The sequence below is a fragment of the Neoarius graeffei genome, chromosome 16 (genome assembly GCF_027579695.1).
Source record: "Neoarius graeffei isolate fNeoGra1 chromosome 16, fNeoGra1.pri, whole genome shotgun sequence".
Lineage (NCBI taxonomy): Eukaryota > Metazoa > Chordata > Actinopteri > Siluriformes > Ariidae > Neoarius > Neoarius graeffei.
The window spans coordinates 71,173,417-71,186,497 of NC_083584.1; the positions used below are offsets into that span (position 1 = coordinate 71,173,417).

A 13,081-nucleotide genomic window follows, 5' to 3' on the forward strand; every position below is an offset into this window, starting at 1 on the left:
TCCAAAGACACGCAGGTTAGGTTAACTGGTGACTCTAAATTGACCGTAGGTGTGAATGTGAGTGTGAATGGTTGTCTGTGTCTATGTGTCGGCCCTGTGATGACCTGGCGACTTGTCCAGGGTGTACCCCGCCTTTCGCCCGTAGTCAGCTGGGATAGGCTCCAGCTTGCCTGCGACCCTGTAGAACAGGATAAAGCGGCTAGAGAGAATGAGATGAGATGAGATCTCAAATCACACTCAGTATAAAATTAAATTACTGGCTCTTTAACATCTACAGATTAAATAGGACAAGAAAGTTAAGTGTAAAAGTTAAAAATATATTAAATCAAAATTGCATTCAAATAAAATGTAAACATCATAAAAATAAAATAAAAAAAATAGTATAAAATATATAAATATGATAATGTGTTATTATTCCACCTAAAAGCTGAGTTTTTAAATATTTGGGATAATTACGGCTAATGCTATGGAGCAGGATATTTTGCCCTGTTCTGAGGCACAATGAGCTAATTGTGTGCTCAAACACACACACACACACACACACACACACACACACACACACACACAGTTGCCTTTCCCATTTACACTACAATATAAACAGTAATACAGCCAGAATAAAATGAAGGATTTCCTGATGAGAATTAACTTCAAGAGAGAAAACAGAGAGGCTGATGATGGAACAAATGTTTATAGCTGCTATAACATCAGGGAGAACAGGAACTGTCTTGTTTCATTGACATTCCTCAATATTAATGTAACCATAAACAGATAAAAACTATGACTTGTCATTCTTTAATGAATCCAATTTGTAACTGCTGGTAAATTGCTGTGTTAAAAGATTAATTAAAGTGTGTATCAGATACCTGAATGTTATTTGGTGCAGGATAAATGTATGGCTCGATGTTTAGAAAGCTGTAATATTGAAGAATCTGCCCCGCCCACATCTGGCATCATTCATAAGAAAGTGAGAAGAATGCACTGCTGATTGTGTCCCGATAAAAGACGTGGGTTTATGGAGAAATTAGTGAGTTATATCAGCAGTTCCACGTGGAAATTATTTGATTGAAACCAACAACAGCATGGTGACACAACAAATTCCCACCCATGTAATATGGTTACAAATGTGCAATGATAATCCACTGCTGGTGGATTATCATTACACATAGTGCATTTACAAGGTTTGGTAAATAACATTAAACAGCAAATTGCTATATTTGATGTTGTTTTAATAGCAACAACACCAGGACTAACTAACCTAATGAAACATGACATAAAATTAAATATAAACATGCTATGAATAATTGTTACAAATAAATATCATTAAAAATTAAAAAAATTATGTGGCGCAAAAATGGAAATGAATATGAACACAGTTCGGACAAGTGTTGCCAGGCAAAACAAACCTCACCAGACAGCACTTATTTTATACCTATATGTTAATATTGGTAATATTTCTTAATCATCAGCTGTCAGCTTATAGTCCTATGAAAATCCATGACCTTGAGTTTGACATTTCAAAGTAATTGAAGGTCAAAGGTCATGGCAGCAACTGAAAGCCCATATGGGACTTCTTATATGTTGATAATGGTAAACATCTGGCTATCATTAACTATTTTAAAGTTATAGCCTCTTGAAAACCCATGACCTTCAGTTTGACATTTCAAGGTCACTCAAGGTCAAAGATCATGGTGTCAAATGAAAGCCCATATGGCACTTCCGATAAGTTGATAATGGCAAATATCTGTCTACCACCAACCGTTTTCTCTCTGAAAATCTGTGACCTTGAGTTTGACCTTTCAAGGTCACTCAAGGTTAAAGATCATGGTGCCAAATGAAAGGCCACATGGGAGTTCCTATATGCTCATAATAGTAAACCTCTGTCTATCAGCAACCGTTTTTGAGTTATAATGGCAAATATGTTATTTTGACCGATGATCTTGACCCCCCTGACTTTAACCCCCAACCACTACAGAGACTGTTCAAGCTACCCCATCATGCAGCATATGTTTGGAAGCAGAATTGAAAGATGCACATTTTGGTTTTAGTTTGAAGTCAAAATAATAACCTTGAAGAAAGTTATCGCAAAAAAAAAAAAAATTGACCTTTCCGGTGACCTTTACCCAATTACTCCCAAAATTTAATCAGGTAATCTACGGACCATTGCTCACCTACCCTGAAAATTTGAAGTCAATCGGTGCAACTGTCTAGATGCTAGGTTGTTAACAGACAGACACAAAAACAAACAAACAGACAAAGAAACCGCACTGATTACAATGCCTTGCCCCGCTTACTCTGTCACAGGCGAGGTAAAAAATATATAATTCTGTTAAAATTATACTTAAATATTTAACAAAATAATTCTAAACTAGGGGCGGCACGGTGGTGTAGTGGTTAGCGCTGTCGCCTCACAGCAAGAAGGTCCGGGTTCGAGCCCCGTGGTCGGCGAGGGCCTTTCTGTGTGGAGTTTGCATGTTCTCCCCGTGTCCACGTGGGTTTCCTCCGGGTGCTCCGGTTTCCCCCACAGTCCAAAGACATGCAGGTTAGGTTAACTGGTGACTCTAAATTGAGCGTAGGTGTGAATGTGAGTGTGAATGGTTGTCTGTGTCTATGTGTCAGCCCTGCAATGACCTGGCGACTTGTCCAGGGTGTACCCCGCCTTTCGCCCATAGTCAGCTGGGATAGGCTCCAGCTTGCCTGCGACCCTGTAGAACAGGATAAAGCGGCTAGAGATAATGAGATGAGATGAATTCTAAACTATTAACATGTAGCTAATCTATATTAAACTTTATCAAAATGAAATTTAGAACATAGAGTATTAAAATGGCATAAAAATCCTGAATCAGAGCCTGCATTAAAATATTATTTTAGTATCATTATAAAAGAAAAATATGAAATGAAGCAAAACATAAGTTTTATATTTCTAAATGGACGACAGGTGCTTTTCATATTTTAGATTAGTGTGCTCTCTCGCTCTTTCTCTTTCTCACACACACACACACACACACACAGTGGGGTGTGTATTGACCTGTTTGTTTTTGTGTCTTTAATAGAGTATTAAAGTTCAATCAGTCCCTGAATCTTAAAGATCATTAATCCACACTATGAGGTGTGAACTTCAGTAGCTTACACACACACACACACACACACACACACACACACGCGCACACACACACACACATATCCCCTGGTGTCGTCTCCCACAGGAGCAGTGTGCCAGAGTGATGAGATGTAATTACAGACTCGTGGTGTCGCTCGGCTGCAGGTGTGGATCAGGACTGTGATAAGGAGAGAGTAATCGAGTACCGAGATCCTTACACTGATCACATTTAATTACACGTCACAACAGCCTGATAACCCCCCACACACACACACCTCATCTCCAATCCATCTCTTACATTAATCATCAGTTCCATTCATGTTCCATCTCACTCTCGTTCTCTCTCACACACTTGATCTTGAGTAGAAGCCGGAGTTTTTCACTTGTATCTCGACCACTACCTTTAAATCACGAAAAAAAATAAATAAAGCAGGGATAAAAATTACAGACTGAATAAGGAAATGTTGCTTTTTTATTTGTTGTCAAATTTTTAAATACAGAATTTAAATATAAAAAAATAAAAGATTAATATGAACAAGAAGATGGCGAGTGTTGAAATAAATCTATCAGAGTCTCGTATATAACCAATACACAGTACCAGTCAGAAGACTGGACGCACCTTCTAATTCAATCTTTTTTCTTCATTTTTATTAAATAAAAGACACTTAATGACTTAAAGTAATGATGGACGGTTGTTTCTTTTTACTTAGTTGTGCAGTTCTTGATATAATATGGATTACTATAGTTGTGGAATAGGACTATTTACTGTATTATTATTTATTATTTACTGTCTGATCTCAAATGCATTAAAGAAGGCAAGAAACTCATTCACTAATTAACTTTTGACAAGGCACACCTGCTAATTGAAAAGCATTCCAGATGACTACCTCATGAAGCTGGTTAAGATAATGCCAATAGTGTGCAAAGCATCATCAAGGCAAACACTGGCTAATACTGTAGGTTAATATGGGATGGCCTTGGGCTGAGGTGCCCTTGAGCGAGGCACCTAACTCCCAACTGCTCCCCAGGTGCTGTTAGCATGGCTGCCCACTGCTCTGGGTATGTGTGTGCGCAATGAGCTCATGGGTGTGTACATGTGTGGGTTCACTGCTTCAGATGGGTTAAATGCAGACAGGAATTTCACAAGTGTGTGATGAATAAAGTTGTTCTTTCTTTCTTTCTTTCTTTCTTTCTTTCTTTCTTTCTTTCTTTCTTTCTTGCTTTTAAGAATCTAAAATATGAAACACATTTTGTTTTTTTTAAGCAATTTTCTGTTTACCCCATAATTCCATACATGTTCAGATCAAAAAGAAGAACTATCATGATTTTCAGCTATGCACCATTAATGTGGTGAAATAGGGAAACAGGGAAATGTGAAAGCAAGTTTGCCGACTATGTGATGCAATTCAAGAATTTATCCCATGATGTATCCTGCATGCAGGAAGTCAGACGGAGAGGAGAAGGAGTGATACTCTTTGATGACCCGGTCTTAAAGGGTTGGCATGTGATTTATAATGGTATGAAAATGGCTAGAGCAGGGGTTGCAGTGGCTATCGCATCCCATGTCATATTATTAGATGTTAACCATGTGATAGAGGGACGCCTAACCATGGTGTGAGCAAAGGTACATGGTATAAAACTATCCATTTTTAATTGCTATTGCCCGACGGAACAATACACTGAGTCTACAAAACAAGCATTCTACCAAACACTTCACAAGGAAATACGACGTGTTAAAAAGGACAACCCATCATTCAAAGTAATCGTCGCTGGTGATTTCAATGCTACAATTGAAACGGACTGCGAACCAAGTAAATGGCAATCCATCGGCCAGTTCCATGACCCAGAGTCTACCAGTTTCAATGGTTCACGATTATTAGAAACAGCAGAAACCAACAACTTATTCATACTTAACACGATGTTTGCTACAAAGTCTGATGAACACAGGTGGTCGTTTGTGTCTAACTTAGGCTATAAGCGGAGGCTGGACTACATTCTTGCCGAATGGTTTGTGAAACGTGCTACTAAAAACTGCCGAGTATACCCCATGCAGAGTCAACCGTTTGAGTCTGACCATCGTGTAGTCATAATGCAAGCTTGTTTTCCAACGAAAAGGAAGTTACAACAAATATTCACAAGTAACCCCCCGCATGAAGCGAAACAAGATGTCCGACAACTTAGAGACGACCCAGTGGTACAAGCTAATTATAACATCAAGCTTGATCATCTTATGAAGGAACAACCTGACTCAGAGAACATAGATGACGTGGAAGAATCCACCATCAATGCCATTAGAAAAGCCTCTAAAGACACAGTTCCATCAATAGAGAGGGGGAAAGTTGACAAACCATGGGTAAATAAAGATTACCAACATCTCCTGCAACAATAACATGAAGAGAAAGACCTCATGAAAAAAGAACCCTTGGAGATGAGATAAAGAAATTACATATCCGGCTAAAAAATGACTACTTTAAAACTAAGGCAGAGAAGATCAACTTAGCAAGCGAACACCGGAATGCTGAGGAAGAATTCAGACTGATGAAGCAGCACGCGTCATTGGAAAGATCCAATAAAATATTGGTACCATTAAACAAGTTGGAGGATCACTTCGTGGAACACTTTGGTCCGCGTACTTATGAGCCACAACCTGAGTTAGAACACCCAGAGGATTGTCCATATGTACTACCACCGGAGGACCTACCCAAAGTTGATATATCAGTTCCAGACAGAGATGAAATCAAAGCAGAAATGAAAGGTGTATGGGAACAGATAAAATTCATGCCGAACATCTGAAATATGCTTCATCAGAATGCCTCCTGACATATCTTGTAGTCTTAGTGAATCTGGTGTGGACATGCCTACAGGTATCTGCACGATGGCTCACAGCGAGCATCACATGTCTGTACAAACGTGGGTTGAGATCACATGCAGAAAATTACAGAGGACTTAGTATCATTCCAACTCTATCGAAGGTTATATCTGCAATGATTGTTGACAGAATGTGCGGTGCTTATGAATACATTCTATTACCATCACAGTTCGGTTTCCATGCCAATAGATTGACCAATGATGCAATCTTCATATTACGCCAAGTTCTTGAGAAGTCTCGTAAATCCAGGAGTCCGCTGTTTATAGCCTTCATTGACTTGAAAGCCACATATGACTGGATACCACGGGATGCACGAATGAAATGCCTTGAAATGAGGTTTAAATGCCCTCAGATAATAGCAGTCCTCAGTGCCCTATATACTAACACCAACGCCTTCATCAAAGGCTCAACTAAGATGTTTGATACTCAGGTCGGATGCAGACAAGGAGCCATGGAATCTCCGACTCTTTTCAATGTCTATATGGACTTCGTCGTTAGGATAGCCCGCCACAAAGTTCTAAGATTATACCCAGAGACGGGCTTCAGAATTAAGTATTGCATTCCCAATGAGGTTTCTCTGAGGGATCTCCGGAGAAAAGCTAAAGCAAGAGGTAAGAACAAAATAACAGAACTCCTATATGCTGACGACCAAGCTATATTTGCCGAGTCTATTGAGGAACTGCAAACAATCCTCAAGGTCTATGATCAGACATTTACCCGCTTTGGCCTGCAAATGTCATACTCGAAAACTGAAACGATGGCTTTCAACGTCGATGAAGATATTCAGAACAGATACACCCTTCTACAAGTAAATGACACCAACATAAAAAACGTGAGAAGCTTTCAATATCTAGGCTATACAGTCACGAATACAAATGAGAACACGAAGTATCTTGGTCTGAGAATTGGCTCGGCGTTTGAGAAGTGGAATGAACTTAAGCATGTTCTCACAGATCGCCATATAAAGATGTCCATCAGAATGGAATTCCTGAATGCATGCGTGAGATCTCGACTGCTCTATAGCATGCAGACATGGCCATTGATAGAGAAAGAACAAGCAAAGATCGAGAGTATATGGCATGGGTTCTTGAAAAGGATGGCGAAGGGAGGTTACAAGAGAGTGAAGGACAATAGGAATGAGGAGGAACTGGCTGATGACGATAAGGGATGGAGTTTTATACTATCTAATGCGGACCTACGGTGCATCACTGGCACATGGCCAATAAGGAAGTACTGCGTCCAACAACACTTGAAGTACTTAGCTCACATATTTAGAATGGACAATGATGATGTATGAAAACAAATCCTTTTTGATGAGCGTGCCCCCAAGTGGACTGCACTAGAGAAATACCTAGGGATGGATGCTCAGCAGATTAGAAGGACAATGATGGACAGAACAAATTTCCAGTGTCTGTTAGACCATATGGACACACCCTATCCCCAGAAAAAGGGAAGTAAAAGAAGAAGAAGAAGAAGTTCCAGATGTTATTTCATAGTTTTCATGTCTTCACTACTGTTGTTCTGTCAGTAATAGCACTGAAAACCTGAGTTTGGAACAGCCTTCGGACTCGGGACTACACTTCCCAAGCACCACAGCGCCTCTGATCTTTTGGAATTCTAGGAAGTACACCAGTTTCCCATTTCTAAGTAATTACTTCCCTATATAAGCCCAGCAATCATTACCACTCACTGCGAAGTATCGTTCTGTGTCCCTGTGCCTGATCATACCGAGCCTTCTGACTTTCTGTCTGACTTCTAGTGCTTTTGACTTTATTTATGTTTATTTCTGACTATGATTACTCACCTGCCCTCTAACATCCAGTTTGTGAATTGACCGACCCTTGCGCGTCCCTGACTATGTCTTCTGTAAGTGCCTGCACCCTGACATGTACAATGTAGAAAATAGTTTAAAAATATATATATTTTTAAAAAACCTATGAATGAGTAGGGGTATTCAAATGTTTGACTGGTTCTGTATTTCTCAAATGATAAAAGCCCTAAATATTAAAATGAGGATCAAAGTTTAAGCTGGGGATGAAGATCAGCCCTAAACTGGTAGATGCTGGTTTAATATTATGCACCAGTGACTCCAAGGCATGCTTCACTGGAGTTATATTCTGCTGTGGGACAACGACTAAAATCTCTGTTTTGTCAGTGATGGATTTCTTCAGTTTATCAGATATTCAATTTCTCACATCATTAATACAAGCTATAAGAATTGACACACTGTTTGGATCCAGAACTGTAAATCATCAGCACAACAGTGAAAGTAAATGTCAATATCTCTGAAAGTTCAAGAGGGAGCATATAGAGAGAAAATAACATTGGACCTAAAATTGAGCCTTGAGGTACTCCCACATGTAATCACAGTGGAGGAGGAAACCTCCTTACCAACAGCAACTGCAAAAATCCTGTTCAATAAATGAGGAAAATGTTCCTGATATTCCCATGCAGTGTTTTAGTCTGCCAATTATGATGGCATGATCGATGGTGTCTAACAAAGTACTTAAATCTAAGAGGAATAACACAGAAACATAAAACATCTTTTGGGTTTTTTGAAAACTTTTTTGTTTACCACACAATTCCATGTAAGTTTGTATGTTATTTCATAGGTTTGATGTATTCAGTATTATTCTACAAATGTAGAAAATAGTCAAAATACAGAAAAAAAAAACTATGAATAAGTAGGGGTGTACAAACTTTTGACTGGTATTGTATTAATGTATGAATAGTGTTAGTTGTAATGATCACATTGCACATTGGTAATTCCACTTATTAGACATTAGACTCGTTATTCAGCAGCAGATAGAATAGCACTTGATCCAGCACAGCCTGGTATTTTACTTTTTATGTCCAGTGTTAATTTTGGCAAGAATTTTATATTTAGTTTTAGTCACTTTCTAAAAGTTGTAGTTGGCTTTTGTCACATTTTAGTCTCTTGTTTTGTATTTTGTTGCGTCACGATTTAGTCAGCGGAACTCAGTTTTAAATTAAGTCTAATTTTAGTAGGTACCCCAAGGCATGGTTCCCCCCCCCCCTTTTTATGTTACATTCTCATATGTAAAATGGTCCATCAAAAAGACCATGAAGTTTTACTCATACTTTTTCTCAGACAGTTTCATGATATTATAATGGATTTTGCTGAAGAATATTTTCCTGGCTGGAACATTTTTTTCCCTGACAAGTAAACATACCATGAACTATGTGTTTAGGCAGAATGTGTTACTAACTTATCGTACTGTAGGAGCAGTTTTATCAGGAGACTGATGGTGTTCAGCATAGGTTTGTTTGTTTTTTTCTTTAAATTTAGTAAAACCTTGTTAAACATTAATATAAATGTTTGGCAATGATACTTGTTTATATTACTGTTATATTATCTCCAACTGCATCAGTGGTTTTGCTTGTATAAAATATCCCCCTGTCTGATATTGCAGTGGTACATTCCGTTTAGCGTTTGTGGATGTGGGTGTTGTATTAATGGAACTAAGATGGTCAGGTTAGGAGTAACATCGTTTTCTTACTGAAATTCTAAAGAACCAGCTGTAACCTGTAAAGCTGTTTTGCCATAATGTGTATTGGTATAAGCGCTATACAAATCAAAGTGAATTGAATTAATTTGTAACCATTAATAGTGAATTAGTAAAGGTTTACTTGAAGATTTTTGTCCTCTGAGAAGTTTTTTGCAACACGCTTGTTACATACAACCTGCTCCATAAACAGCCAAGGGCTTCTATAATACATTTTATATAATACAGCTACATTTATTATATAAAAATAAATGTCTAATTTGGTTACAGAGTTTTTCATTTCATCTTTACTAGTCAGTGAACACTTTGTCAACACTAAATTGAGGTCATAAAATTGTACTGTGTCTGCAGGACGTAGGAGATTTTGCACACTGTTAATTCCCTATTTATTCATTATTTATTGAATTAATAATATAATCTCAGTGTTTGTGTTAATTCAATGTGATCTGGTGAAAGAAAACATTTTAACTGTGTGAAGAACAATCTGACCATGCGCTCATCTGCTACAGTTACAGAGAAACTTTAAGATCTATAAAGAATGATCATTAACACACACTCTGAGGACTCAAGACAGAATTAATGTCCAGCTAAAAATAAAAACTGGACAAATTACAGTGTTTCATATTGTGTGTGTGTGTGTGTGTGTGTGTGTGTGTGTGTGTATAGAGAGAGAGACAGAGAAGAACAGGTTACACTTTTTAATAACCTAATTTTTGCCAAATACTAATACCCCCCCAGAAAAGTTCACTATTTATAAAACGTAAGGAACATGCTATTTAGTGAGCTAGTCTAGCTACTGTTAGCAAAGATCTGAAGACGGTTGTCATGGTAACACTGAAATATATTAAGACAGATAAATCTTCATATTAATCTTTATATATGTAAAGCCCTTGAGAGTCTGACACTGAAATCCCACTGACTAATGTGAGCTGATTAGCATTTTGTGAAATTACTAGAAGAAACCTTTATTCGTCACATGCACACTTCAAGCACAGTGAAATTCATCCTCTGCATTTAACCCATCTGAAGCAGTGAACACACGCACACACTCAGAGCAGTGGGCAGCCACACCAGAGCGCCCGGGGAGCAGTCAGGGGTCAGGTACCTTGCTCAAGGGCACCTCAGCCCAAGGCTGCTCCATGTCAACCTAACTGCATGTCTTTAGATTGTGGGGGAAACCCACAGACACGGGGAGAACATGCAAACTCCAAACAGAAAGGCCCTCACCGGCCGCTGGGTTCGAACCCGGAACCTTCTTGCTGTGAGGCGACCGTGCTAACCACTACACCACCGCATAACTCGCATTCTGTAGTGATGTTTGGGTGTTGGGGATGTGTTGGAACGCAAATTTTCATATTTCTGCATATTTATGAATGTGAATTTAGTGATATAATTTATAGGCCACCTTTGATATTTTCATGGGATACTTACTTAAAAACAGCATGTTACTCTTTTAGAAATGATTCTACACTGGTTATATTTAAGGGTGGCACGGTGGTGTAGTGGTAAGCACTGTTGCCTCACAGCGAGAAGGTTCTGGGCTTGAGCCCAACGGCCGACGAGGGCCTTTCTGTGTGGAGTTTGCATGTTCTCCCCATGTCTGTGTGGGTTTCCTCCGGGTGCTCCGGTTTCACCCACAGTCCAAAGACATGCAGGTTAGGCTAATTGGTGGCTCTAAATTGACCGTGAGTGTGAATGGTTGTGTCTCTCTACCGGTATGTGTCAGCCCTGCAATGATCTGGCAACTTGTCCAGGTTGTACCCCGTCTCTCGCCCATAGTCAGCTGGGATAGGCTCCAGCTTGCCTGTGACCCTGCACAGGATAAACAGCTACAGATAATGGATGGCTGGTTATATTTAAGAGGTTTAAAGTAGAGGTGGTTTAGCTGAAACTAATACCAGTTTATATGGTTCATGCTTTTGAAAAACAAAGAACTGCACTGGTTCTTTTAAAAAAAGGACTAAAAAGTCCCGTCCAATTCTCCATTGTGGTCTCTGAACTTTGCTTGCCAATTATCTGTTTATTCTGTACAGATGCACATGACTCTCTCAGTCTCACACACACACACACACACACACACACACACACACACACACACACAGACATCTGTAAATCCAGATGTGTATTAATGTTGTCAACCAGCAGCCATCCACATCTGGATAAAATTCTGAACGTGAGCTCCTGCTGCACTACATTTTCCCAAGAGGCTTTTTAGGGCCATGCATTAGCCATCAATTGAAGAGAATTGGGACAGATGGGGAGACTCGGAGAAGGTCTCAGAGAAGTTACAGAGCATCAAATGGGAATGAGGACAGCAATAATATTAGTGTGTTCTATGATTGTCTTGCAGGGATGGAGAGAAAATATTTCCATGGCAACATGAATTTGGATTTATGCAACATTGCACCAATCAATCAATCAATCAAGCACCAACTCATTATATTTTACTTCACGCCTTCTAAATGACCTTCTGGCTCTCTTTAGGCAATAAAAGAGGTGCTTTAGACCAAGAAAATGGAAAATGTCCAAAATTTCAGAGTTCAAAGTGAAGTTTAGAAAAAGTGCAAGTTAATCAATGCAGATGGAGACAGACTCTATGACCCAGACTGTATTAATTTAATCTAATTTTATATAAAATGTTTTCAAAAATGCAGAAAGAACAAAGTAGTGCAAACCACTACAATCATCATGACACACATCACTACACACATCACTGCACCCCCACTACACATCACTACAGTCATCACGACACACAACACTGCACCCCTCACGACTCATCACGACACTCATCACTGCACCCCTCACTGCACCCACACACACACACACACACCACTGCATCCCTCAGTGCACTCATCACTACACTCATCACTGCACCCCTCACTGTACCCCTCACTGCACTCATTGCTACACTCATCACGACAGACAACACTGCACCCCTCACGACACTCATCATTACACACCTCATTACACCCCTCACTACGTCCCTTACTAGACACCCCACTACACACGACTACACTCATCACTACCCCCCCTTACTACACACATCATTGTACTCATCAGTACACACACCACTACACACATCACCTGGAGAGATCCCTGCTGTAGTGCACCACAACACCATATTCACATCTGTTACAGTTTCATAAATATAAATGAACTGCACAAACATAATGGTGTGATTATCTTCAATTTTCTGAAAGTACCCATTTTGTTAAAGGTGCAAAACTTTTCCAAGTCAATGCTGCTGTTGAATTCCAACTGTGATTGATCAGAAGGGGTTGATTAATTTTCTGTAACAGCAGCTTTGACAGTATGTTAGAATGTAGGCACTTAGAGATATATGCATGGAGGAGAACAGATTGCAGAATGTCAACAAAGCCAAGCCGAGGGATTGGAATCGGTATTGGTAAACTAGCGAAGGTCGGGCAATCAGCAACCAACATAGGGAAGACAGAGCGAAAATGTGGAGGAAATAGCAAAGGGTCAGAAATATAAGAGGCAGTCAGAAAAGATACAAGGCTCGGTATGAACTGAACTAGCAGGACGATACTTCACAATGGTGTGCTTGTTTGGGGAGCTTAAATAGAG

The 13,081-nt window shown here is 39.4% G+C and overlaps 1 protein-coding gene across 6 annotated transcripts in view; it reads right to left on the reverse strand.

The window, feature by feature from the left end:
• The window catches only part of LOC132900991 (cGMP-dependent 3',5'-cyclic phosphodiesterase), a 542,454-nt gene that overhangs the window by 310,183 nt on the left and 219,190 nt on the right, over positions 1 to 13,081 (reverse strand). The window lies entirely within an intron of this gene.